Genomic DNA, 25,378 nt, shown 5'->3' with positions numbered 1-25,378 from the left:
TTTTTTTAAATTCAGCTGCCCCACCCCATCACGCTATGTGCCTCCAGATATAAAACATCCCCGCTGTGTACACGGATACTCTGTCCAGTTCTCCATCAGCCCTGGACGACATCGATGTTGAAGTCATTTTTATCAGGTTCCCAGTACAATATATATTCTCGATATCTTGAAGCTCAGAGCTGTCCACGGATCTCTCCATCCCTCCATCGCTTAAACTATCTTCTCTACATCTGGTGTGTGTGTGTGTGTGTGTGTGTGTGTGTGTGTGTGTGTGTGTGTGTGTGTGTGTGTGTGTGTGTGTGTGTGTGTGTGTGTGTGTGTGTGTGTGTGTGTGTGTGTGTGTGTGTGTGTGTGTTTATGAGTAGATGTGTATGTATATTGATATGTATATTTGTGTGTGTGTGTCGCTGTGTGTATGCATATGTGTGAATGTGTGTGTGTGTGTGTGTGTGTTTATGAGTAGATGTGTATGTATATTGATGTGTATATTTGTGTGTGTGTATCGCTGTGTGTATGCATATGTGTGAATGTGTGAACGTGTGTGTGTGTGTGCGTGGGCGGCGTGTGTGGATAAGGAGTCGGTCTAGTGATCTGAAGATCGCTGTTTCGATCTTAGCCGCGTGTGTGTCCTTGAGCAAGGCACTTAACAACACATTGCTCTGTGATGACACCGGTGCCAAGCTGTATGGGTCCTAATGCCCTTCCCTTCAACAACATCGGTGGCGTGAAGAGGGGAGACTTGCAGCATGGACAACTGCCGGTCTCCCATACAAGCTTGCGAAGGCCTCAGTCAACATCGAAAATCGATGGACATCTCCTTGAGCCTGCGAGCAAAGGTAGGTGGAGTAGTAGACTTCCAAGTCAGAAGAATAAGTTTCCTAGTCACCACCATTCCTAGATGCAGAGCAATCCGCATGTCGTGCGGCAACTCAAGAGTCAGTGCAGAGCATCCAAAGATGGCGAGGTCGTGATTCGGCTGAATGTCTCTACAAGAGGCTTTTGAGAGCCACTCAAACATTGCAGTGCAAAAGTTGTATAATGTCGGGCAAAACCAGAAAAGATGTGCTCGTGAGCCCTCGGCAGAGCGGCACTTGTCGCAATCAGGAGACACAGATGGGAAGATGCGATTCAGTTTTGTTTTTGAATAAAGCAATCTATGCATCACCTTGTACTGGATTAAGCTGCAGCGTTAATAGAACAACCGTGAACCTGGGACATTGCCTCCTCCCAAAGTTCCGCTGATATCCCTGAGTTCAAGTCCCTAGCCCAGGCTTCCCTAATAAAATCTGTAGAAACCAAAGGAGTACAACAATTCACACATTTTGATATTAACTGTTTGGGGTCTGGAGGGAGCAAGAGGTTTTCGAGAAAGGGATGTGTGGTGGAAATAGGCTCGAAGTGTGTGCACTTTTCCTTAAAGTAGTGTCTAACTTGGAGATAGCGAAAAATTGTGAATTTGGAAGGTTGAACTTGTGCACCTGCACAACCCCAATACACGGAATATATTTGAGAGAATAAGGGGACCTTTCTTGGCTCAGTGTCATATTACCTCACATACATTGTGACCTTGACCTTTCTAGTCCCATGTGTGGGTGTGGTGCCTAACCGGATTCCTTTACTCATTTTATTTCACATTGCTTCCGTGATACCACTATTGTTTCAACTTTCTTTTTGAAAGTATATTTATGTAATCTTGTAAATTGTCTGGCAGTCTTTTTGTTCTTGTTTTTGATTTGTTGTGTCTGTGCTCCACCTGGAGCTGCATTTCCTTTGTATTGTTTTGTACGTCTTCAATATGTTTTGTATTTTTAAAACTGAAAATTGTAAATGAAGTATTAAAAAAAAGAAAATTAATGGGCAGCCCAAGAAAAAGTGTGAGTGTGTGTGTGTGTGTGTGTGTGTGTGTGTGTGTGTGTATGTGTGTGTATGTGTGTGTGTGTGCATGTGTGTGTGTATGTGTGCGTGTGTGTGTGTATGTGTGTGTATGTGTGTGTGAGTGTGTATGTGTGTGTGCGTGTATGTGTGTGTGTCTGTGTGTGTGAGTGAGTATGTGTGTGTGTGTGTGTGCGTGAGTGAATGCGCGTGTGTGTGTGCGTGTCTGTGTGAGTGTACTTCTTGTAATTTATATGTATAAAATTTCTTACTAGAGCTGTGGATTCGTAAGGGTAAAGTGACGGAAAAGCCGCTGTTAATCCACCTGAGGAACAGTTTGATTCTGAAATACTGTGTAGGAATATAATGGCTGATAAGGCTGTCATTCACTGTCCGTGGGTTACGGGCACAACCATCAACACGTTTGTCTCTGGTGAGAATACCGACATGAGTTAACAAAATACCTTCTGCCGTGTATAGATTCCATTCCAATTTCATGTCATGGTTTAACATAAGAATACCCGTGACTTTGGCATTACTTCCTCAATGCCTTTGAATAAATAAATGCAGCACCACCAAATAAGGTCACACCATCGCATAAAACCATGTTAGAAACCATTATTAACTCTCTCTCTCTCTCTCTCTCTCTCTCTCTCTCTCTCTCTCTCTCTCTCTCTCTCTCTCTCTCTCTCTCGCACTCTGTCTCACTCACTCACTCTCTCTCTCACGCGCACACATTCACACTCGCACAGATACTATCCCTCTCACATACACATATAAACAAGCACAGAAACATAAACCCAGAACATTCCCTCTCTCTCACACACACACAAACCTAAATGCAGACACGCTCCCTCTCTCTCTCCCCATCCCCAACACACAGGCAAGTAAACGCCGTTGCATGTATGAAATCCTTTGCCGATCTCACTGCCCATGACTTTCCCTTCCCACTCCAAACGCGTTTAAGAATGCACTGTGTGGTTGAGTCAGCATGAAAAAAGAAACAGAAGCGACATTGAAACAGCCGCAGGACCATGTTGTAGAAACTATGAACACTCATAGCAGAATGACACACAAACAGTAAACCGGGAGAGCAGAGAGCAATAGCCCAGGCTGCCAGAGAGCAAAGGATTCATGATTCAGTAGGTCTCAAGCTGAAAATGAAGAGATGGTTGACATGTACTTCACATAATATGTAGAATTAGTGAGATAGAACGACAGCAGTGCAAAGACAATCAACAAAGGGGAGACATTCAGATGGATAATATGAGGATGTGTGTTTCATTTTCCCCTGCTTATCGCCGGTATAAAGTGAAAAGGGTGCTTCATTCTGTACCCACCTGTCTCGGGTGCAATGTGAGAATGGGGGGCGGATTCATTTTGTGGATAACAGTCCCTACTACACACTGGGAGTGTGGGGTTCTGTAGGTGTCACTCTCTGGTTCTGTGTGAGTGTGTGTATTTTATTCTGTACAGGCCAGTCTCTGTTACAGTCTGAGAGTGTGGGTTTCATTCAGTATCTGTCAGTCTCTGTTACAGTGTGAGAGTGTGGGTTTCATTCAGTATCTGTCAGTCTCTATTACAGTGTGAGAGTGTGGGTTTCATTCTGTATCTGTCAGTCTCTGCTACAGTGTGAGAGTGTGGGTTTCATTCCGTATCTGTCAGTCTGTGCTACAGTGTGAGAGTGTGGGTTTCATTCTGTATCTGTCAGTCTCTGTTACAGTGTGAGAGTGTGGGTTTCATTCGGTATCTGTCAGTCTCTGCTACAGTGTGAGAGTGTGCGTTTCATTCTGTATCTGTCAGTCTCTGCTACAGTGTGAGAGTGTGGGTTTCATTCTGTATCTGTCAGTCTCTGCTACAGTGTGAGAGTGTGGGTTTCATTCTGTATCTGTTAGTCTCTGTTACAGTTTGAGAGTTTGGGTTTCATTCTGTATCTGTCAGTCTCTGCTACAGTGTGAGAGTGTGGGTTTCATTCTGTATCTGTCAGTCTCTGCTACAGTGTGAGAGTGTGGGTTTCATTCTGTATCTGTCAGTCTCTGCTACAGTGTGAGAGTGTGGGTTTCATTCTGTATCTGTCAGTCTCTGTTACAGTGTGAGAGTGTGGGTTTCATTCTGTATCTGTCAGTCTCTACTACAGTGTGAGAGTGTGGGTTTCATTCTGTATCTGTCATTCTCTGTTACAGTGTGAAAGTGTGGGTTTCATTCTGTATCTGTCAGTCTCTACTACAGTGTGAGAGTGTGGGTTTCATTCTGTATCTGTCAGTCTCTGCTACAGTGTGAGAGTGTGGGTTTCATTCTGTATCTGTCAGTCTCTACTACAGTGTGAGAGTGGGGTTTTCATTCTGTATCTGACAGTCCCTGCTACACTTTGAGAGTGTGGGTTTCAGTCTGTATCTGTCAGTCTCTACTACAGTGTGAGAGTGTGGGTTTCATTCTGTATCTGTCAGTCTCTGTTACAGTGTGAGAGTTTGGGTTTCATTCTGTATCTGTCAGTCTCTGCTACAGTGTGAGAGTGTGCGTTTCATTCTGTATCTGTCAGTCTGTGCTACAGTGTGAGAGTTTGGGTTTCATTCTGTATCTGTCAGTCTCTGCTACAGTGTGAGAGTGTGCGTTTCATTCTGTATCTGTTAGTCTGTGCTACAGTGTGAGAGTGTGGGTTTCATTCTGTATCTGTCAGTCACTGTTACAGTGTGAGAGTGTGCGTTTCATTCTGTATCTGTTAGTCTGTGTTACAGTGTGAGAGTGTGGGTTTCATTCTGTATCTGTCAGTCTCTGTTACAGTGTGAGAGTGTGGGTTTCATTCTGTATCTGTTAGTCTGTGCTACAGTGTGAGAGAGTGGGTTTCATTCTGTATCTGTCTGTCTCTGCTACAGTGTGAGAGTGTGGATTTCATTCTGTATCTGTCAGTCTCTGTTACAGTGTGAGAGTGTGGGTTTCATTCTGTATCTGTCAGTCTGTGCTACAGTGTGAGAGTGTGGGTTTCATTCTGTATCTGTCAGTCTGTACTACAGTGTGAGAGTGTGGGTTTCATTCTGTATCTGTCAGTCTCTACTATCATGTAAGTGTGGGATTCGTTCTGTATCTGTCTGCTCCAGCGTTACCGGTGTTGTCTCAGTCCCGTACCTGTGAATATCTGACTCAGTGTGAGCCGATGGGTTTCTTTCTCCTTCTTTCCCACTGTTCCACCAATCTACTGAATACTCTTAAAATAGAATCTGTATTCAGTGAGCTATTCTTAGAACAAGAGTCTTCTACAGTTGGAAGATGTTAAAATTGTGAGGGACTGTGAACTGATGAATATTGACGGTTGTGTTGAGCAGCACATTCAGCGTCATAGGGTCATTTGGAAAACAGACCGTTCGGCCCGGCATAATTCTGCAAGCTATTCGCTGCTAAACCACGCAGCGCCAAGTGAGCAGCATCTGATCCGTAAACCTCTGTGGTTCGGCAACACAACTTCTGAAACGTTGAATGAAAAAAAATAAATATATGAATTATGTTAAATAAATAAGTGCGTAATTAATTTCATAAATTGATCGAAATAAAACCCACTAAGGCAGCTTGTTTCATGTACCAGCATTATTTATATGAATACATTTCCCTGAGCAATTCTAAATTGCAGCCTTCACCGTGTATCTCTGCACTCTTACATTTGCTGATTCTGTCACATATTCCTCAATGTGAACCAAACCGTGAATTTATTCGAGTTATGTCACGCTCATAAATAATTTAAGTCTAATTTCGATTTCCTTATGACAGTTTCGGACTCATCTGCAACATGCCATGCACTTTGATTGAGAAAATTTGTAACTACGTTGTTCGGTGCAGCACTGAGAGTTTGTCAGTAGGAATTCGAGGGAAGCTCAGGTCTGACATTTGGAATCATCTAAAGGTCCGCATTGCAGCAGGAGGTTGACTGATGAACTCTGAGAATTTGCTGTCACTACTACGTCACTGCACAGCTCGTCAGGGACATGGCTGGCGGGAGAGCTTGTTCCCGTGATGCAAGACACTGTGTCCTATGTTACCCCCGTCAGTGCAGAAGAACGAGATGAAAGTAGGTGAATGGACAGAAGATGATGAACAGACTGATATTACAATGTGAACACATCACCTGGACATGTTGGGATCATGGAACAGCAGAGAACAGGAACAAGCCCTGTGACTCACTACTCCTGCACTGAACACGATACCGCATGAGACTAAACTCGGATGACTGTGCATGACCCATCTCCCTTCATTCACTGGATTCTCATGTGCTTTGACTAAATATTTACCGTTATGGGAATCTAGAGGTTATATCCCAATAGAAGGCAAACCTTTGTCATCAGCTCCCTTGTTGAAGTAAATATTTGAGAAGGCAAGAGAAAACACTGATCGATTAAAAAGGTGGTGGTTCACTTAAAGACATCTCCAGAAAGGAGCAGGAAGGCTGGTGAGTTATTCATAACTGGAATCAACTTGGGTGATGAAAGTGAGTGCAGATGTAGAGGTAGGGATGACAGAAAAAACATCAAACTGTACACATATAGACTTAGTCATGACACTGCAACAGGATCAGGAGTGAGCAAAGGTACAAACAGGAGAGGATTCTGAAGAGTTTGGGAAAATTCGATTGGATACAGGCACAAATCTGGATTATACTTGATAGTGGTAAATTTGAGGAGCGGGATTGTGAAAGAAACCAGACGATGTATTGGCACCGTGACATTTGTGGGCATTATAGATCAGATAGAGCTATGGAACAGTTGAAGAATCTGTGTTGGTGGCCAAAACTGCGAGCAGATGTACATTATTGTAAGAATTGTTTGATTTGTGCCCAGTGATAACCCAGATAAATCGGCTAGAAAATCAGTTTCAGGACACATCCCGTAGAAGGACCATGTGTTAACTTGCAGGTTTGTTTTGTTTGATCTTCACCTCCATAACCTGGAGGACTGAACTGTCTCCCCGAGATAGTGGATGCGTTCACCAAGTGGAGAGAGGCTTCCCCAGCTAGATAATGAAAACCGCTGACGTCACAGACAGGATTTTGTTGGACAGAGTTTCTACCCGTTGGGGATTGCAAAGCTCTCCAGAATCAGTCATGGTCCCCGCAACATCCACATCTGAGACTGTTTGGGGTAAAACACAAGTTGGTATCCCTTATCGACCACAGTAGAGTGCATTTGCTGAACGGATGAACATAACTTTAAAGACAATGTTATCTAAAATGAAATGGTTATAATCCCTCTTTTGACTAGATTTGTTACACACCGTGTATGATGTTATTGGAAAGGACAAATGCAAGCAGCAATCAATTGGCTCTATTAAGGAGGTTCATTATGATGCCGCCCATAATAAGGGACGGAATTAACAGCAAAGCAATGCTGATTTCGAGGGGTGAACAAAACAGCGGGAGTCGGAAATTGGACAGAGGGTTAGGAACTCACTGCATCAGCCAAGGCCCTTTAGAGCTCCGCGATTTGCAGGGACATATGTTGTCGCTGACAAAGCAAGTCCATCAGTGTATTGAATCCAGACCGCTCCAAACGAGTTGGGGTGATATATTAACCAACACAAAGCCATTGGAGATAGTCAATGTCCTCTAGTAGCTGAGTTCCAGAAAACATATTGCCAATGGGATGTCCTGGACCAAGATGAGATGATCCTCTTGGATTTACATTTCAGGCAATCGACGGTGATGTGGATGAAGGAGTTGAGTAACCACTTCCAGATTGCCCCCGGAGGATGAGGATAATTCACGTCTTTACACTTGCCCGAGCGAAGGCGGAGTCAATGAAAGAGAGAAACAGATGAGAGAACGTGTTTTTTTGCGTGGTCTTCTGGAAATAAAGTGGGAGATAATTGATCTGATATGAATGGATTTTAACATGGCGTTAAGGTTAGCCATGGTAGGACCATTCATAACGTCAGAAGGTTTGGTATTGAGCGAAAGTTGGCTGGTGGATTCGGGACTGACGCCCACAGAAGGCAGAAGATAGTTGTGGATGAAGCGTTTTCTCCCTGGATTTTGGTGACAGAACACAGAGCAGCGCTGAGAAGTCACAGACGGAGTTCAACCCGGAAAAGTACGAAGCGATTCACTTTGGAAGGGTGAATTTGAAGGCAGATGTGATACTTTCTCGAGTCAACCGAGGGCCGCACATTAGTAAGGGTTCCACAATGGAAACAGAGTGATGAGACTCTCTCCAATAAGCCGAGGGCCGCGCATTGGTACGAGAACCATAATCGGCACAGAGCGGTGCACTGCAGGAACAGAAGGAAGTGTGATTGACAGGTGAGCTTCACCACATCCGCTGTTCTGCATATACTTACAGTGACGCTTGAAAGGCAATATACCTGACAGTAAATCAGGAGAAAGAAAATACAACTCCCTGGCAAATAATAAAACAGCCTGGGAATCTACGGATTTTGATCACAGGTCTCTGGAATATCGCTGTGGATCTTTTACAGTGTTTGCAGAAATACTTGCAGTGTATTTTATTTTAACACATGTCAGCTGTCACTGTGATTCCCATCACTCAAACCGCCCGGAATGACTGAAACGAACGAACGAAAAGAAAGAGCGAATGTTCCCCTTTAACAAAGAAGTGTTCTCCATTTCACCCGCCTGAACAAACGCCTTCCCTCAATTTCAGAAGCGAATGTGCTCCGTCAAATGTTACAAATAAATCGAATTCAAGATGAATGCCTAGTTTAAAAGCAACACAGATTTAACAAATATCCTATCTAAATAGCTGAAGCCAGGTATCATGGAAAATAAAATGGAAAATTCACATCATATTTTGTTTTAAAGTAAATAGATTGCAAGATCCATTGAGGAGTCAAGTAAATGACACGGGAACAGTGAATAAAAATAGTTTAACGTAAGTGTTTGTGCAGTTAGTTGTCACTAATGTCCCTGACGTGATACGCCACGCTAATTGCCTCAGTGGAATTGCTCTCACCTCAATAAAAGTCTGCTAAACCGATCCCCAGTCCATCTGAGCAGCTGGAACGTTCCGCACAACTGAACGCTGCTTCTGACGGAATATGGGATATTCGACGATTTACAACATTGCGGCCATTTTCTATCCCACACTTGTAGCTGTTGGTGTCCCCGGTAAGATGCCGGAGCTGGTTACTTTATGTATGGTACCGTCGTTACTCTGCTGCGGTGTCCGCACTGTTACTGAGCACAGATGTTGCCGTCGGCTGAAACGTGTTTCCAGAATGGAGGATTCCAGCTTCTCATTGTTATATTTTTATTTTCGTACTTTGATTGAAGTGATTTTTCTTTTGTTAATTAGGTTCGAGCCGATATTGACATTGTTTCATAATTTCACTTCGCTAGACTTTCTGAAGTGATGCCGGTCTCTGCTTTTCTGGGTCCGAGTCTCTATCAGTGCAGACACTTCCACCTTATGACAATGTGGCAGCTTGTTTAAATGACGGTCCAGTCTATTTTCGACACGTAGATCCGTCCTTACATAAGTCAGTAAATGATAAATTGTGTTTTGCATCTTTTGATTCCACTTTCTCACCGCTACAAACAATCCCTTCAAATGTTTCTCCCCTAATAATGGAAATGATGTTGTTTACAATCTTCCGTTCACCGGTCCGTGAGTCATTGAACTCGGATGCCTCGCTCTAAACTGTGGGAAGGTCTCCAATCTACTGACACTCACATCCGTCATTGTCCCCCAGCCGGAGTGCAGCGACGGGTACCACACGCACTGGATTTCCACTTTCCACTTCCAAACAGACCATACCCTGCATAGCATCGGTAAAATGGGGACATTCAAGGAACTGACGATATTTCTACTATGTTTCCAAATTTCTTGCAGTTAATTTAACGGCGATTGTGATTCTATCTCGGGAAAAATGCGGAGTCTCCAAATGCATCACCCGTTACCTGGTTGGAATGGCAACAGCGGATCTGATGGTGGTTATCGTTGTTGCTTTAGTGGAGCAGACCAACAATATCTACATTTATTCCAGAACCCTGCTCATCACTCCTGTATGCGCACTGACACTTGTATTTCGGGTAGTAACGACGGACTGTTCTGTTTGGTTTACGGTCAGTTTTACCTTCGATCGCTTCATCGCAATATGTTGCCGAAAGTTGCGGGAGCGATACTGCACAGAGAGAACAGCAACGGTTGTTATCGTGACCGTGGTTATAGTGAGCTGCGGAAAATGCGTCCCGTTTTACTTTGCCCTTGAACCTTACGTCATCATTGACAACACGCCGTGGCGGTGCATCCGCACACATGAATACGCTACTTCACCCGTATGGAGAAGGTACACATTACTGCAGAGCATTTTAACACCACTGCTACCAATCGGCTTAATCCTGGTGTTTAACGGGTTAACCGTAAGACATATCGTTGTGGCAAATAGAGTCCGCAGAAGGCTTCGGCATAGCAGCGACAATCACAAAGATGCCGAGGTGGAAAAACGCAGAAAATCGATGATTTTGCTGTTTTCTATATCAGCTAATTTCATATTATTTTGGATGCCCTATGTAGCCCATTCCCTGAAATGGCAAACGCAAAACTATTTTTACCAGGACAGATATTTGAGTTCCCCGGTATACATCCTACAGCAATTTGGGTTCATGTTACAATTTCTCAGCATGTGCACCAATACTTGTATCTATACACTGACACAGAGGAAATTCAGAGAGGAGCTAAGGAATGGAATGAAGTATGTGTTTACATTAAATGGCCATGTGTGTAGATAACGCCCGTGTCTAATGAAAATTCAGCGGAGTTTTCAAATAAAGTCGTTTTACAATGAACAGATTTGGTAAATATCTCATAAATTCAAATAGTCACATGCCTGCTCATCCGGAAATTGCAAAATTGGCGGAAGATTGTTTGCTTCATACAGTTCAGATAGGTAGCAATATAAACGTTCAATGCACCTGGCGTGATTGTCACTTAGGTTGAAGTATGTTCCAAACTATCACAAGGACAGAGATGGATTCAGGAATTTCTGGGTTTTACATGTTTCAAAATGGACAGGGTCGGGTAACAGAGCGTAAAGGGAGTGCGTCGGGAAACCAGGGATGGTATCGCAGCTGCAGAAAGGGAGGACAACGTGGAGCTGTCGTTTGTTAATAGACTGGGAGACGAACACTGTTTCTGTTCTCCCTTTTGAAATGGGCGCGGTCTCCCCACTTGGAGTATTCTGTACAGCCGCCCACAAGATTAACAAAAAAAAAAACCACAACGGGAACAGTGAGGAACCGACCGGGAAGCGGAAACTGGACATGAGCCATTATTGGCATGGGCAACTGCAACTTCCCTAATAGTCTTTGGCACCTACCCAAGGAAAAATGTTTAGGAATGGCATAAATTCACAGTTGAGTTCAGGAAGGATTCATGTCACTATAAGAAGAAAGGCTGACTGGCGAACTTTCCGTACCAGATCTAATATTTGAAAAGGAAACGGGTCAGGTGACAGATCTTTCCGCGGGTCTGCATTTCAGAACAACAGGGAGAACTTCCCGACATTTACCTTGCGCAGAGTTAGGAACAGGGATCATGGGATCTATTTAATTGGGGGTCAGTGATGTGTGGAGCTACCTGGCAGGAGCTTAGGAACGTACATTGGGAAATGATGCTCTCGGGGTATTGCGCAAAAGATATGTGGGGATTGTTTAGGGAGCACTTACACAGGGTTCAGTATAGGCTTGTCTCAGTGACGCAGGGAAAGGATGACAGCGTAAAGTAACCCTGGGAGACAAAAAAGTTGGAACAACACATCAAGAGGAAGAAAGAACGATACTTATAGAAAAGGAAGAAAGGATCAGGTAAGGCTACAGCGAGTCACAATGTTGACAGGAAGGAATTTAACAATGGACTTAAAAGACTTATAGGGGGATTTGAGAAATCCTTGACGAGTTGCACTGTGAAGAACAGGAGGAGACTGGAGAGAGTGTGGGCAGATCGGAGGTAAAAGAGGAAAACTTGTGTCTGGAGTCCAAAGAGGCGGTGAAGCTCCTCACTGAATACATTGATCAATGTGAACACAGTGGCAAAAGGCAGATATGCTAGAACATGCCGACGCTAAGAAAGAGGATGCTCTGGAAATTTGGAAAAAATTATGATAGATGATTCCCCGATGCCGCAAGGGATATAGTCCAGGTAATTTTGGAAGGGGATCTCGGATATTGCTGCGCTTTTGGACAGGATATTTGTGTCTTTGCTGGCCACGGAAGTAGAACTAGATGATTGGAGTGTGGAAAGTGTTGTTCATTTGTTGACGAAAGATAATAGGGATAGCTTTTGGAATTATAGACCAGCGAGTCTTACATCGGTTGTGGGTAAACTGCTGTAGAGGATTATTGAAGAAGGAACTTATGAGTATTTGGAGAAACGTAGTCTGGCTACGGAGAGAAAACATGGCATGTTGTCCTTAATGAGTTAGAGTGAATTATTTGAAAGTGAAAATAAAACAAACAGATGAATCCGAACAGTCGATGTGGGTGCATTAATTATGGTCAGGAGTTTGATCAGTTCCCCATAGTGGACTCATTCAGAAAGTCAGGAGGCATGGGATCGAGGGAAACCTGGCTACGTTGATTCAGTATTGGCTTCCTAACAGAAGGCAGATGATGCAGTAGACAGAGTGAATTCTGGCTGGAAGACAGAGCGCAGCCGTGTTCCTCAAGCAGAGTCGAAATTCTGCTGCACTTTACAACTCTATTGCGAGTCTGCAGTTACCAGTGCTCTCAGAAATAGGGCTGAGGAAATAATCCATTTAATCTGATCACACAGCAGCACCTGAATAATTAATGGAATGAGGGCTGACGACGTCAGCAAATCGCTGAGTGATTGACTGCACCAGCGCGTTTTCTAAACTGACCTGTCATTTACATATTACAGGGCAAATGCTACAACGACTTCAAAGCATCTTTTCCAATGGAGCCCTACAACTAGAAACCAGCATTTCAAAGTGTTCAGCAGCAGCTACTGGTGCTCACTAAAAGAACCAGCCGTCCAAAATGGCAATCCGAATTCCCAATTCAAGTACACACCAATTTATCCAAATGCCAATTTACCTCTGAATCGTGGTTTTATCATATCGGGTGTAGATACGCTTATATTTCTATCCATTTAACCCTGAATCCACATGGCCGGTGTGGAATGCGTGTCTCTCTCTGAAGTCAATAATAAATGAAACATACAAAACTACACAAACTAAAAACGCAGCGAAGACAAAGCAAATAATCAGGTTCACACTTGCCTCCCTTCAAAACCATCGCAGGCAATTGGAGAATACAGAATAACCATCCAAATTACTTCAATGTTGCAAGGACAGATGGATCGAACAGTACCAACGACTTTCTAGATTGGTCGGTGCTGTGTGACACTGAAGTTCTAACCCAGATACACAGTCAGACAGGTGTTAGGAAACCACTGCAGAGAAACAGGGTCTCCAGCCCGTCAGGTCGGTGAGGAATTATTTAAACTGCCTACTCCCATCGGCCTCACCCGGACCGTGCCCATCCATATCCCTCTCATCCGTGTACTTCTCCAATCATCTCTTAAACGTTGGCCTCGGAATCTCAATTACCATTTGTGTTGGCAGCTCTGTCTACACTCTTACCACCCTCTGAAAGAAGAAGTTTCCCCTCATGTTTCTCTTAAACATTTCACATTTCACACTTCACCCATGATCGTCAGTTGTATTCTCGCCCGATATCAGTGGAGAGAGTCCGCTTGCATTTACACTCTCTATACGCCTCATAATGTTGTATACCTCTATCAAATCTCCCCTCAGTCTTCTACCCGCTCGGGAATAAACTGCTAACACGTGAAATCTTTCCTTTTAATTAAAAACATTCAGTCCGTTACGGCACTAGCCGTATAATTTTTTTCTGCATTATTTTAATCTTATTTTCATCCTTCCCGCACACAGTTTTCCAAATTAGGCCCCGATAAAGCCTTAAACAACAGCAAGGTAACGTCACTACTCCTGCACTCAGTACTTTGGTCTATGAAGGCCAATGTGCGAAAATCTTTTTTTACGACCCTGTCTAACTGCGCCGCAACTTTCATTGAATTGTGGACCTGCATTCCCAGATTCGTTTGTCCTGTCGTACTCCTCAGTGCCCTATTTCTCATTGGGTCAGACCAACCCTGGCTGGTCCGCACAAAGTGCAAAATCTAACTCTTGTCTGTGTTAAATGCGATCTGACACTTTTCAACCCATTTTCCAGCTGGTCCAGATTCCGCTTCATGCTCCGGTACTCTTCATCACTGTCGACTACACCCGCAATGTTGCTATCATCGGCAAATTTGCTGATCTTGTTAACGACATTATCATCCAGATAATTGATATAGATTACAAATAACAACGGGCACAACAACGATCCCTGGGACACTCCACTCATCACAGGTCCGCAGTCAGAGAGACAACCATCCATTACCACACTCTAGCTTCCCCAACGTACCCAATGGCGAATCTAATTTACTACCTCATCGTGAAAGCCAAACGACTGAACCTTCTCGAGCATCCTCCCTTACGGAACCTTGAGAAATTCCTTGCTGAAGTCCCTGTTAGACGGCATCCACTGCCTTGCCTTCCACACCATTCTTGATAACGACCTCGGAAAGCTCTGTGAGATTGGTTAGACATGACCTACTACGCACTGGCCCATTCTGACTATCGCTAATATTCTTGTTTGTCCAGTTACTTCCCTTCATACCCCATGACCAGCGTAGTCTGAACAACGAGGACAATTCATCATTACATAATACTTGGCAAGTCCCTTTCAAGCAAAGCTATCGAGATCATCCAGCGGTCGGGACTGATATTTATGGCCTAATATTTTTTTAATTCTCCTGCACTTGATTATCCGACGCATTGAGAGTCGTCTGGAAGAGCAAGGCGTTGTAGCTTTAAATAATTAATCGATTTACTTAACTATAGCAAGACACGGTACGCTCGGTCGACCACAGAACATAGAATATTACAGCACAGTACACGAGGTTCTGATAGGCTTTCAACTAATGTAAGTTCGATCTAACACATCCCCCCTGCATCTCCATCAGAATCAAAGGTTTCAAAGGTACATTTAAAGAATCAGAACAGATTTAATATCACAGACATACGTCGCGAAATTGTTAACTTTACGGTAGCAGTACAATGAAATACAGGATAAATAAATATAGAGAAAACAAAACTGAGATACAGGTGGCGGCGGGAAAAAAAGCTGTTCCTGAATCGCTGAGCCTGAGCTTTCAGGCTTCTGTATCTCCTTCCCGATGGTAACACTGTGTAGAGGGCACGTCCTGTTAGTGGGCAATGTCAATGATGGGCGCCACTGTGACAAGAATCATCCCTTGTAACAATGATCAATGAGATACACATAATCTGTATTTACCAACAAGTATATTTTATTACTTCTACTAAAACCACGTAGATTTACACACTGTCGCTGACAGCAACATTGCGGGTGTAGTCGACAGTGATGAAGAGTACAGAAGCATGAAGCGGAATCTGGACCAGCTGGAAAAATGGGTTGGAAACATTTGTCTTAACAAGTAGCTACTCTTCTGAGCATGGTCTCAGGTTTATTGCTCTGATTAGATTGTCCCAGAGTCAAGAATCAGTTCAGAGTCCACGCCCTTCACATAACAAGTAGCTGCTCCTCTGAGCATGGTCTCAGGTTTATTGCTCTGATTAGATTGTCCCAGAGTCAAGAATCAGTTCAGAGTCCATGCCCTTCACATAACAAATGGCGACTTGTTTGAGAATGGTCTCAGGTTTAGCAGATCATTACCTGAAGCTTCCTGTGTCCACATTCAGTTCCTGTGATTAAATTATTCCGGTGCAAGAATCAGTTCATAGTCCACAAAATGGGGGGGAACAGAGAGAACTGGTTTGTCTGCTTCCCCTGTCCTTGATCAGACTGTAGTTTCTTCTGGCCAGCAGTGATTTATGAGCCATTCAATCTGACACGACGGTATCTTTCTCGGGTCGGCTGTCGTCTGAATGCACCAGGGTGGATGATGGAAGTTTTGCTGAGATGCCGAGTGCTGTAGGGGTCGAAGGGGTTTACAGAAATGCGGTGTGATGTAGGGGTTGGAACGGTTTTGTTACGTGCCCGTAACGGGTTAAAAGAACCAGCAGTAATGGAACACACCTGGAGTCTGGTATTGTTACAAACAAAACACTACTTATCAGTATCCACGTAATCTCGTAATATAAAACCAGATAAATCAAACAGGTTAGCAGAGTTTATGCAAATGTAAGTGTGCAAATATAAAACCCCAAACTTCTTCAGCTTAGGTGGTCAATGATACAGTCTTACGATGGTATAGGAATGACGTCAGTTCGGTTCGTGATATTGAGTAGAATTGAGAAGAGAGAGAGAGAGGTGATTTGTTTTCCAAGTAAGCTGATGTCGTCGATCTTTCCGTTGCCTTCCGAAGTCCTGTAAAAGTTTTGTGATCACACAAAAGAGTATTGCCTTCACGCAGTAAAGCTATCAAAGGTTAAACACACCGATTACATTCCACCGGTCACCCCTTTCCCACACTGCGATCAAAACCCACACTTTCGTGGGCACTGAAAGTTCATCCAGTGTCTATTTCTTCTGCATTTCTGTCCGTGTCTGTGTGTCTGTCTGAAAAGCCAGCTGACCTTGTATATATCCCAAACATGCTGAACACCAGCTGCCCATTTATAGCTCCGCCCTTCCGTAACCATGGCGACTCACGAGCTGCTCTCTCTTTCTCTCTCTCTCTCTCTCTCTCTCTCTCTCTCTCTCTCTCTCTCTCTCTCTCTCTCTCTCTCTCTCTCTCTCTCTCTCTCTCTCTCTCTCTCTCTCTCTGAATCGGTGTACACCAACTCTCTCTCTTTTTAAAGGCACAGTCCATATTGAATACACCTTAGCATCTCGACACAGTTTTTACAGATAGCGAGGGGTGTCAGCACACTTCTCCACCAATGTGGAAATGCAGTTTACTTGTAGAACCAAACTGGCATTTCTGTCTGTAACAAAATGAAACCCATCTTGTGTCGGAGTGTTTTGCTAATAATGTTCGTGCAACATTATGCTGAGTGATCCTGAGTACCTGACTGCAGACCGCAGTCCCTACACTATAATGGCAGAATATGGCATTAAAGGCAAAACTTTTGGCAGTGCGTAGGATCAGAGGGACCTTGGGGTCCGAGTCCCCAGAACACACAATGCTGCTACACAGGTTGACTCTGTGGTTAAGATGGCATATAGTGCATTGGCCTTCACCAATTGTGGGATTGAGTTTATGAGCTGAGAGGCAATGTTGCAGCTATATAGGACCCTGGTCGGATCCCACTTGGAGTACTGTGCTCAGTTATAGTTGCCTCACTACAGGAAGGACATGGAAACCATAGAAAGTGTGCAGAGGAGATTTACAAGGATGTTGTCTGAATTGGGGAGCATGCCTTATGAGAATAGGTTAAGTTACCTCGCCCTATTCTCCTTGGAGCGATGGAGGATGAGAGGTCGCCTGATAGAGGTGTACAAGATAATGAGAGGCATTGATCGTGTGGACAGTCAGAGGCTTTCCCCAGGGCTGAAATGTCTAGCATGAGAGGGCATAGTTTAAGGTGCTTGGAAGTAAGTACAGAGGAGATGTCAGGGGTAAGTTTTTTTTTACACAGAGAGAGGTGGGTGCGTGGAATTGGCTGCCGGCGGCGGTGGTGGAGGCGGACACGATATGGTCTGTTAAGAGACTCCTGGATGGTTACATGGAGCTTAGAAAAAGAGGGCTATGGGTAAAGCCTAGGTAGGTCTAAGGTAGGGACATGTTCGGCACAGCTCTGTGGGCCGAGGGCCCCATATTGTGCTGTAGGTTTTCTATGTTTCTACTCAGACGACGGCCACTGGGTTTGCCCCACCTTCCTTTAATTTGCTCTTACTAATCAATCCCAAATGCCGATTGGCCACTAGTTGATTTGTAACCGATTGCTCTATTGCACTGCCGTGAGCTGCCCCTCGGACAATGAGCCTTATTGAAGTTCCCTCCTCTCCAGATCTCCGATGTCCAGGTTGGCCACTAGTCAAAGCTACCGGACGTACCTCTCAGTGATGACCGTGTCAATACCAGCAACATGACACTGGCAACCGAGTACATTGTCTTAGACAAGACTCCTGCCAAATCTAATGCCACTCCCCTTCGCACTACGTATGGACTGCTGACACTGTATGCATATTGATCTGTTGTCCCCACATGTTCATTGATCTCTTTCCCTCTCTGCAATGTGAATACTCCAGTTAAAGCCATCTCCTGCGTGTGTGTTTCTATTTGATATGTAGTTACAGAGACACAACGCAGACTGACATTTGAGTACAGAAGTGATGACCATAAGTTTCTCTATTCCTCCAACGCTGAGACAATTTTAGATCTAGATTCTTTGTTGTTCTCACAGTTCCAGTCCAAGAAATGCATTTGTCTCTTTCACATTTTGCAAGGGACATGTAAGAAACGGCAAGAAAAAAATACACAGATATAACTGTAACTACAAATTTTATTGGTGGCTTATTATACAAATGCCCCAAGTGAAGATGCTGTACCTATCTGTACGCAATGCAACAAGGACTGCTCACTTGGAATAACTTTACAATTGACTTAAATTGTGGTGCTCCTGTCAATATTGTAATGTCATTATGGGTGCATTAAGAATTAGGCTGAGTGATGACACCTGACAGCTTTACAAACATTTGTAGAATGTAGAAAGGCACCAACTCTATGAATTAATGTATACTCCAATATAATTTCGGAATTAACCTTCTTACATTGCATAAACAACTGATTAACACATGTTTACAAACTGTATTACATTCCAACAGTTGTTACATTCTCTCATGACTCATGCGGTCCTTTTCGTGGATGCAGACTTCTGGGCAGCATGAGCACATTTCAGATTGGCATCATGCACCGCATCCCACATCAATAGCAGTTCGAAAGGCCGAAAACGGTGCACTAGCAGCAACTCACGGTAATAGCAAGGATTGAAAGAGTCATCTTGGGTTGAAGGAACCCTGACTCCAGCTGTCCTGAATCCGCTATGGGAGCGTGGGGCTAGTCCAGTCTTGGCCAGACACATCCCCCAAAAGACATCATCAATGGGGTATAGTTCAAGGTCTTGGGCTATCTGGTAAATGATGTGAGCTGTATACACAGACATAAGTATGCCCGCTCCACTAACGTATGGTGGGTACGACTTGATGGTGGTCACTATTTCTGGCACATAATACTTGCTCGACTTCTGGCGATTGGGCCCAAACCCATAAACGAGATGGCCCACAAACAGGTGTTGGTGAACCTTCATGCCTAGCAAGTAATTAACCATGTTATCGGTGTTGGCAAAGACATCATCATCTCCATTGAAGATGAATTTAGCTCTGGGGCAAAATTCACTGACCCACTGCAGCAACTTGTATTGTTTGAGGGTGAGGTTGAAAAAGGTATCCAAGAAATTCCATTGTAGGACATCTCTGTGTTCTCTGTTTTCCATGGCTAAAAGCTGATTCAATTTCCTCCTTTCCTTTTGGTCAGGAGAGACACCAGAGATAAAGACTCTCTTAATTAGGACCCCATTGAATTCGCGTTCTTTGCCCCAGGTCTTCCTTACCATTTCCCGCCGATCCTGGTTGAAAGGGTGAGATTTGATCACCAGGAGCAGGAAGACATTCTGAGATCCTTCTCGACCACCACATTTGTCTGGGGCATTTAGAATCATGTCAAATTCTCGACAGTGTTTATACATCAAGAAGTTTTTTATGTGCTCTTTCTCTTGATGAAATGAGGACAGGTGCAACAATGTCCTGTTCGCGTGGCACTTTGGCTTGAGCACTGACTTAGTTGCATCAGCAGTAACAACCTTGGGCAGGTCATTGCGATGAAAGGTTTCTGCAAGATCATCAGTCTCTCGACGTTGGTCATTATCCCAGAAAACGAAGAACAATCCCAGAGTAAGCAAAACACCCAGCACTACTTTCTCATTGAATCGCCGACGTCTACTCATCTTTCACCTGAAATAGAGAAAACAATATGGATTAATTCAAAGAAAACTTTACATTTACATGATGCTTGAGAAGAATGGGAAGTTTAAACTGTAATGAGTTTCACTAATGCTTTGTAATATTGACCTCAAAATGGTGATAAGGTAAGGAATAGGGAAGGCCCTACACACTGTTGAAAGTTTAATTAACCTGAAGCATTCCATCCCAGCAGAAAAAGAAATCTACCTATAGGATACCATCTCTGTCATTAAACTGAAAATCGCATAGTTTTTTTCTGGGCCTTAAAGGTATATGATTCCAAAGGGTTTATTCCACCTCGCTTCACAGGTCTCATCACTCCTCCCGGGGCTTAAACTGAACTGAGACATAGAGCAATATAGCACAATGCAGACATTTTGGCCCATGATGTTGCACCGAACTTTTAATCTGCTCCAAGATCAATTGATCCCTACTCTCTCAAACAGCTGTCCATTTTTCTTTCATCCATGTGTCTATCTAAAAGCCTCTTAAATCTCACTGATGCATCTACCCTTATCACTACCCAGGCTGTGCATTCCATACAGCCACCATTTTCTTTTTTTAAAAAAAAAATACTACTTCTGAAAAACCCCTATACTTTTCTCTAATCACCATAACATTATGCCCCCTCATATTAGTCATTTCTACCCTGGGAAAATGTTGTTGGCTCTCCATTCTACCTATGCCTCTTACCAGCCTATACGCCTCTATCAAATCACCTCTCCCCACCTCCCACCCCCACCTTTGCTCTAAAGAGGAAGGTCCCAGCTCGCTCACCATTCAGGTTGAGTTCACAGGTTACTGATACTATGGAAGATGATGTATTATTGACCATTGATTAGTAACTGAATATATGGAAGTGCAGGGAAGGTAACGTGTTAGCATAGCTACTGAAAACATTTGATTTTCATGGCATTTCAACCAGGTCTATGTAAACCTACAATAGGAGAAACAAAGAGAAGTATACTCAAGGACCTTGGCTTTTTGCTTCTATTTTAACCAGAGAATTGTATTTAAAGTTAAATTAGCAGTGGCCCACCCACCCTGCCATCCATTGGTCAAGCCACTTTATGAAAGGCTGCAACTAAGGCATAACTAGTCCCAAAGGCAAGGCTAATTCGACTCAGATATTCAGTAGTAAGCAATTGTGACAAGACAGCGAAGCCATCGCAGGCCCATATCTATTAAAGGAAAACGGCACCAGCATCACCTATGGCAGGAATTTACGCTTCATGAAGAGCAGTGAACCTTGGACTCCAGGAGCCCAGAGAAAGCACAGATAACTGATAGCAGAACAGGGCAGATAGTTAGCATGATCCACAATGTGTATGAGTAAAGCCTTGGATGCCAGGAGCCCTGAAAAGACGCCAGTGACTGATAGCAGAACGATGTGTACAAGTAAAACTATTTGCACAGGGATGCAACTTGTGTCACTGTAGAATTATGGAATCCTAGAGTAATGCGATCTAAACAGGCCCTTCGGCTCAACTGGTCCATACCAACCACAGCATCCTCCCTGATAGTCCCAGTTGTCTAGTTTGGCCCATAACTCTCCAAGCCTCTCCCTTCCATGTACCTGTCCAAATGCCGGTTAAATGTTGGAGTTGAACCCACTTCAACCACTTCCTCTGGTAGCTTCTTCCGGGTACTCACTGTCCTCCGTGTACAGAAGTTATCCCCAAGGTCTCTTCTCAATTTTTCCCCTCCTCTCCTCCAACTGTGACCTCTCATTTTGTGCTCTCCAACTCTCCAATAATGACAATCCACCTTATCAATACCCCTTATGATTTTAAACTTCTGAGGTCACCTCCCATTCTCCAAGGAATAAAGGTCCAGCATGGCCAGCCTCACTTTTACCCAGGCCCTCTAGTCAAAAAAACATCCTCGTAAATTTCTTCTGCACCCTCTCCAACTTGACAGCGTCTTTCCTATAACAGGGTAAGCAAAACTGTAGATAATATTCCAAAAGTGGTCTCAACAACAAATTACATAACTGCAAATAATCCCCCGCTCCTAAACTCTACACCATAACTGATGAAGGCAAGCATGCTGAACGCTTTTTTTCACCATCCTGCCTTTCAGTGAACTGACTAGTCAGTGCCTTGCCATTCAATGTACAAGTTCTACTTCATCTGAATGTCCACCACCTCACATATAACCATATAACAATTACAGCACGGAGACAGGCCATCTCAGCCCTTCTAGTCCGTGTCGAATGCTTACACTCACGTAGTCCCACCGATCTGCTCTCAACCCATAACCCCCCATTCCTTTCCTGTCCATGTTCCTATCTAATTTTTTTTTTAAATGACAATATTGAACCTGCCTCTACCACTTCTACTGCAACCTTGTTCCAAACAGCTACTACTCTCCGAGTAAAGAAGTTCCCCCTCGTGTTACCCCTAAACTTTTACCCACTAACTCTCAACTCATGTCCTCTTGTTTGAATCTCCACTACTCTCAATGGAAACACGCCTATCCACGTCAACTCTGTCTATCCCCCTCATAATTTGAAATACCCCTATCAAGTCCTCATTCAACCTTCTACACTCCAAAGAATAAAGATCTAACTTGTTCAACCTTTCTCTGTAACTTAGGTGCTGAAACCCAGGTAACATCCTAGTAAATCTTCTCTGTACTCTATTTTGTTGACCTCTTTCCTATAGTTCGGTGACCAGAACTGTACACAATACTCCAAATTTGGCCTCAGCAATGCCTGGTACAATTTTAATATTACACCCCAAGTCGTATACTCAATGCTCTTATTTATAAAAGCCAGCATACCAGAAGCTTTCTTCACCACCCGATCCACGAGATTCCACCTTCAGGGAACTATGCACCATTATTCCTAGATCACCCTGTTCTTCTGCATTCCTCAATGCCCTACCATTCAACATGATTGTCCTATTTTGAATAGTCCTACCAAAATGTAGCACCTCACACTTATCAGTATTAAACACCATCTGCCATCTTTCAGTCTACTCTTCTAACTGGCCTAAATCTCTCTGTAAGCCTTGAAAACCTGCGTCATTATCCACAACGCCACCTATCTTAGTATCATCAGCATACTTACTAATCCAATTTACCACCCCATCATCCAGATCATTAATGTGTATGACAAACAACACTGGACCCAGTACAGATCCCTGCGGCACACCACTAGTCACTGGCCTCCAACCTGACAAACAGTTATCCACCACTACTTTCTGGCATCTCCCATCCAGCCACTGTTGAATCCATTTTACTACTTCAATATTAATACCTAACGATTGAACCTTCCTAACTAACCATCCATGTAGAACCTTGTCAAAGGCCTTAGTGAACTCCATATAGACACCATCCACTGCTTTACCCTCGTCAACTTTCCTCGTAACCTCTTCAAAAATTCCATAAGATCTGGGGACGTCGCGTGATGACGTAGGATCAAGACGTTGGGAATCCAGCTCCCTCGTAAAAAGTAATGAAATAAGGTTTAAATGAAGAAGAGTTAACAAGTATCTACTAGAAACTATTTATAAATAACTCAGAATTATCTTTTGATATGGCTCTAAACCGAAACAGAAGAAAGCTACTACTTCGAAGACTGCGCAAATCGGCGGGGAAAAAGGCCTAACCGTACCGGCGAAGCCTCGGACTCAAGTTGGATCTCCTCACGGCGAAGTGCATGGCACTTCTGATGATGCGGGACAGGAAGTTGCAGCAATGTCGGTGGTCTCAAAAAGAAACGGCAAGAACAATGGATGCGCGAAGAAACAAGTATGCATGAACAGATATCAGCAAAAGTAACAAAACTACAAATCCCAACTACGGCTGGAAGGGAAACTGGAATTATATCGGAAGTGGAGTCAGACTCTTTGGGAAATTCAGAGGAAGATGAAGAGGAAAAGAAAATGGAGATTAAAGGAGTCATAAAAGATATCCTGATATATATCATGAATAAATTAAAAGCTATAAGAAGGATGCAGAATACACTCGATAATGTGGTGGAAAAACAAAAGAAGATGGATAATAAAGTTAAAGAAATGGAAGTAAAATTGGAAGAAAATACTGAAAGAATAGATAAGATAGAAGACAATAATCTTGCCTGAACAATAAAAAAACGGATGTTGGAAAAAATAGATGCGCTTGAAGACTCAAGTAGACGAAATAATATCAAAATTGTTGGTCTTATGGAAGGTACAGAGGGAGAAAATCCAATAAAATTCTTTCAAGAATGGATTCCGAAAATTTTGGCAATGAAAGAAGGAAGCCAAGTAATTGAAATTGAAAGAGCACACAGAACTTTAAGACCAAGACCTCAGCAAGATCAAAATCCAAGATCAATTTTGATAAAATGCTTGAGGTACCAAGATAAAGAAATGATCTTGAAGGCAGCTACTCAAGGTGCTAAAAAGAGAAATGGGCCATTGATAATAGAAGGGAAAAGATTTTTTTTTAATCCAGACATAAGGTACGATCTTCTGAAGAGGTGGAAGGAATTTAATCCAGTGAAAAAATCTTTATGGGAAAAGGGCTATAAATTTTTATTGAGCTACCCAGCAAAATTGGTCATTTTCCTTGATAACGAAGAAAGAAGCTTTTTCGTTGACTACCGGAAAGCAGAGAAATTTGTACAAGAATTACCTGATGTCCACGAAGAGGAGTAAAGAATTATAGGTATGAAGTGGACTAATGATGAAGACTGAAACAAGGTTGGACTTGACAGACATTTAAAAGGAAAAAAAATAGTTGAGTATTAATTGGGAGTAGAGACATTAATTATTTTTTTTTCTTCACTAATATATTTTCTTTTTTTTTGCGGGGGAGGTGGAGGAGCTCCTGATCGATGGCTGCGAGTTTCACGTGTACAATCATGGCGATTGCCATGACCCGTAAAATGGGGGGGGGGGGTAGTGTTGTGTTCTTTTTATTCGCAACATTAGTGGGGGGGGGTATTTTGGGATTTTTTTCTTATATATTAGTTACCTTTCCTCTATTTTTCTTCTTTTTTGCCTGGATGGTTGGGGAGAGAGTCATAGTAACATGGAGAATTTTAAAGAGTTCCCAAGGTATTGTGAATGATTAATTTACTTAATTTTTTAAAGTTTTAATGTTAATGGACTTAATGGACCTGTGAAAAGAAAAAGAGTTTTAACATATATTAAGAAAATGAAAGGCGATATAGCTTTTTTACAAGAAACACATTTAACAGAAACAGAACATAAGAAATTAAAGAGAGATTTGGTTTGAAATGTCTTGGAGCTTTATTTAATTCAAAATCGAGAGGAGTTGCAATTTTCGTTAATAAATCTTTACCAATTAAAATACAAAATGTAGTAATTGATTCTGTGGGGAGATATGTGATTATACATTGTCAATTTTTTTCAGAATTATGGACTTTTATGAACATTCATGCACCAAATGAGAATGATGTAAAATTCATACAAGAAGTTTTTTTGAACTTGGCTGATGCACATGATAAAATATTAATAGGTG

General features: G+C 43.0%; 1 protein-coding gene and 1 pseudogene across 1 annotated transcript in view; both read right to left on the bottom strand.

Annotated features, from left to right (window-relative positions):
- LOC140723054 (NACHT, LRR and PYD domains-containing protein 12-like) overlaps window positions 1-25,378 on the bottom strand; it is an 868,270-nt gene that overhangs the window by 149,937 nt on the left and 692,955 nt on the right. The gene's annotated exons all lie outside the window — the stretch shown is intronic.
- On the bottom strand, window positions 18,455-19,702 carry LOC140723048 (N-acetyllactosaminide beta-1,3-N-acetylglucosaminyltransferase 3 pseudogene; annotated as a pseudogene).

Source organism: Hemitrygon akajei, unplaced genomic scaffold, assembly GCF_048418815.1.
Source record: "Hemitrygon akajei unplaced genomic scaffold, sHemAka1.3 Scf000099, whole genome shotgun sequence".
Lineage (NCBI taxonomy): Eukaryota > Metazoa > Chordata > Chondrichthyes > Myliobatiformes > Dasyatidae > Hemitrygon > Hemitrygon akajei.
The sequence above is the reverse complement of the archived record's forward strand: the minus strand, read 5'-3'. Positions and strand labels throughout refer to the sequence as shown.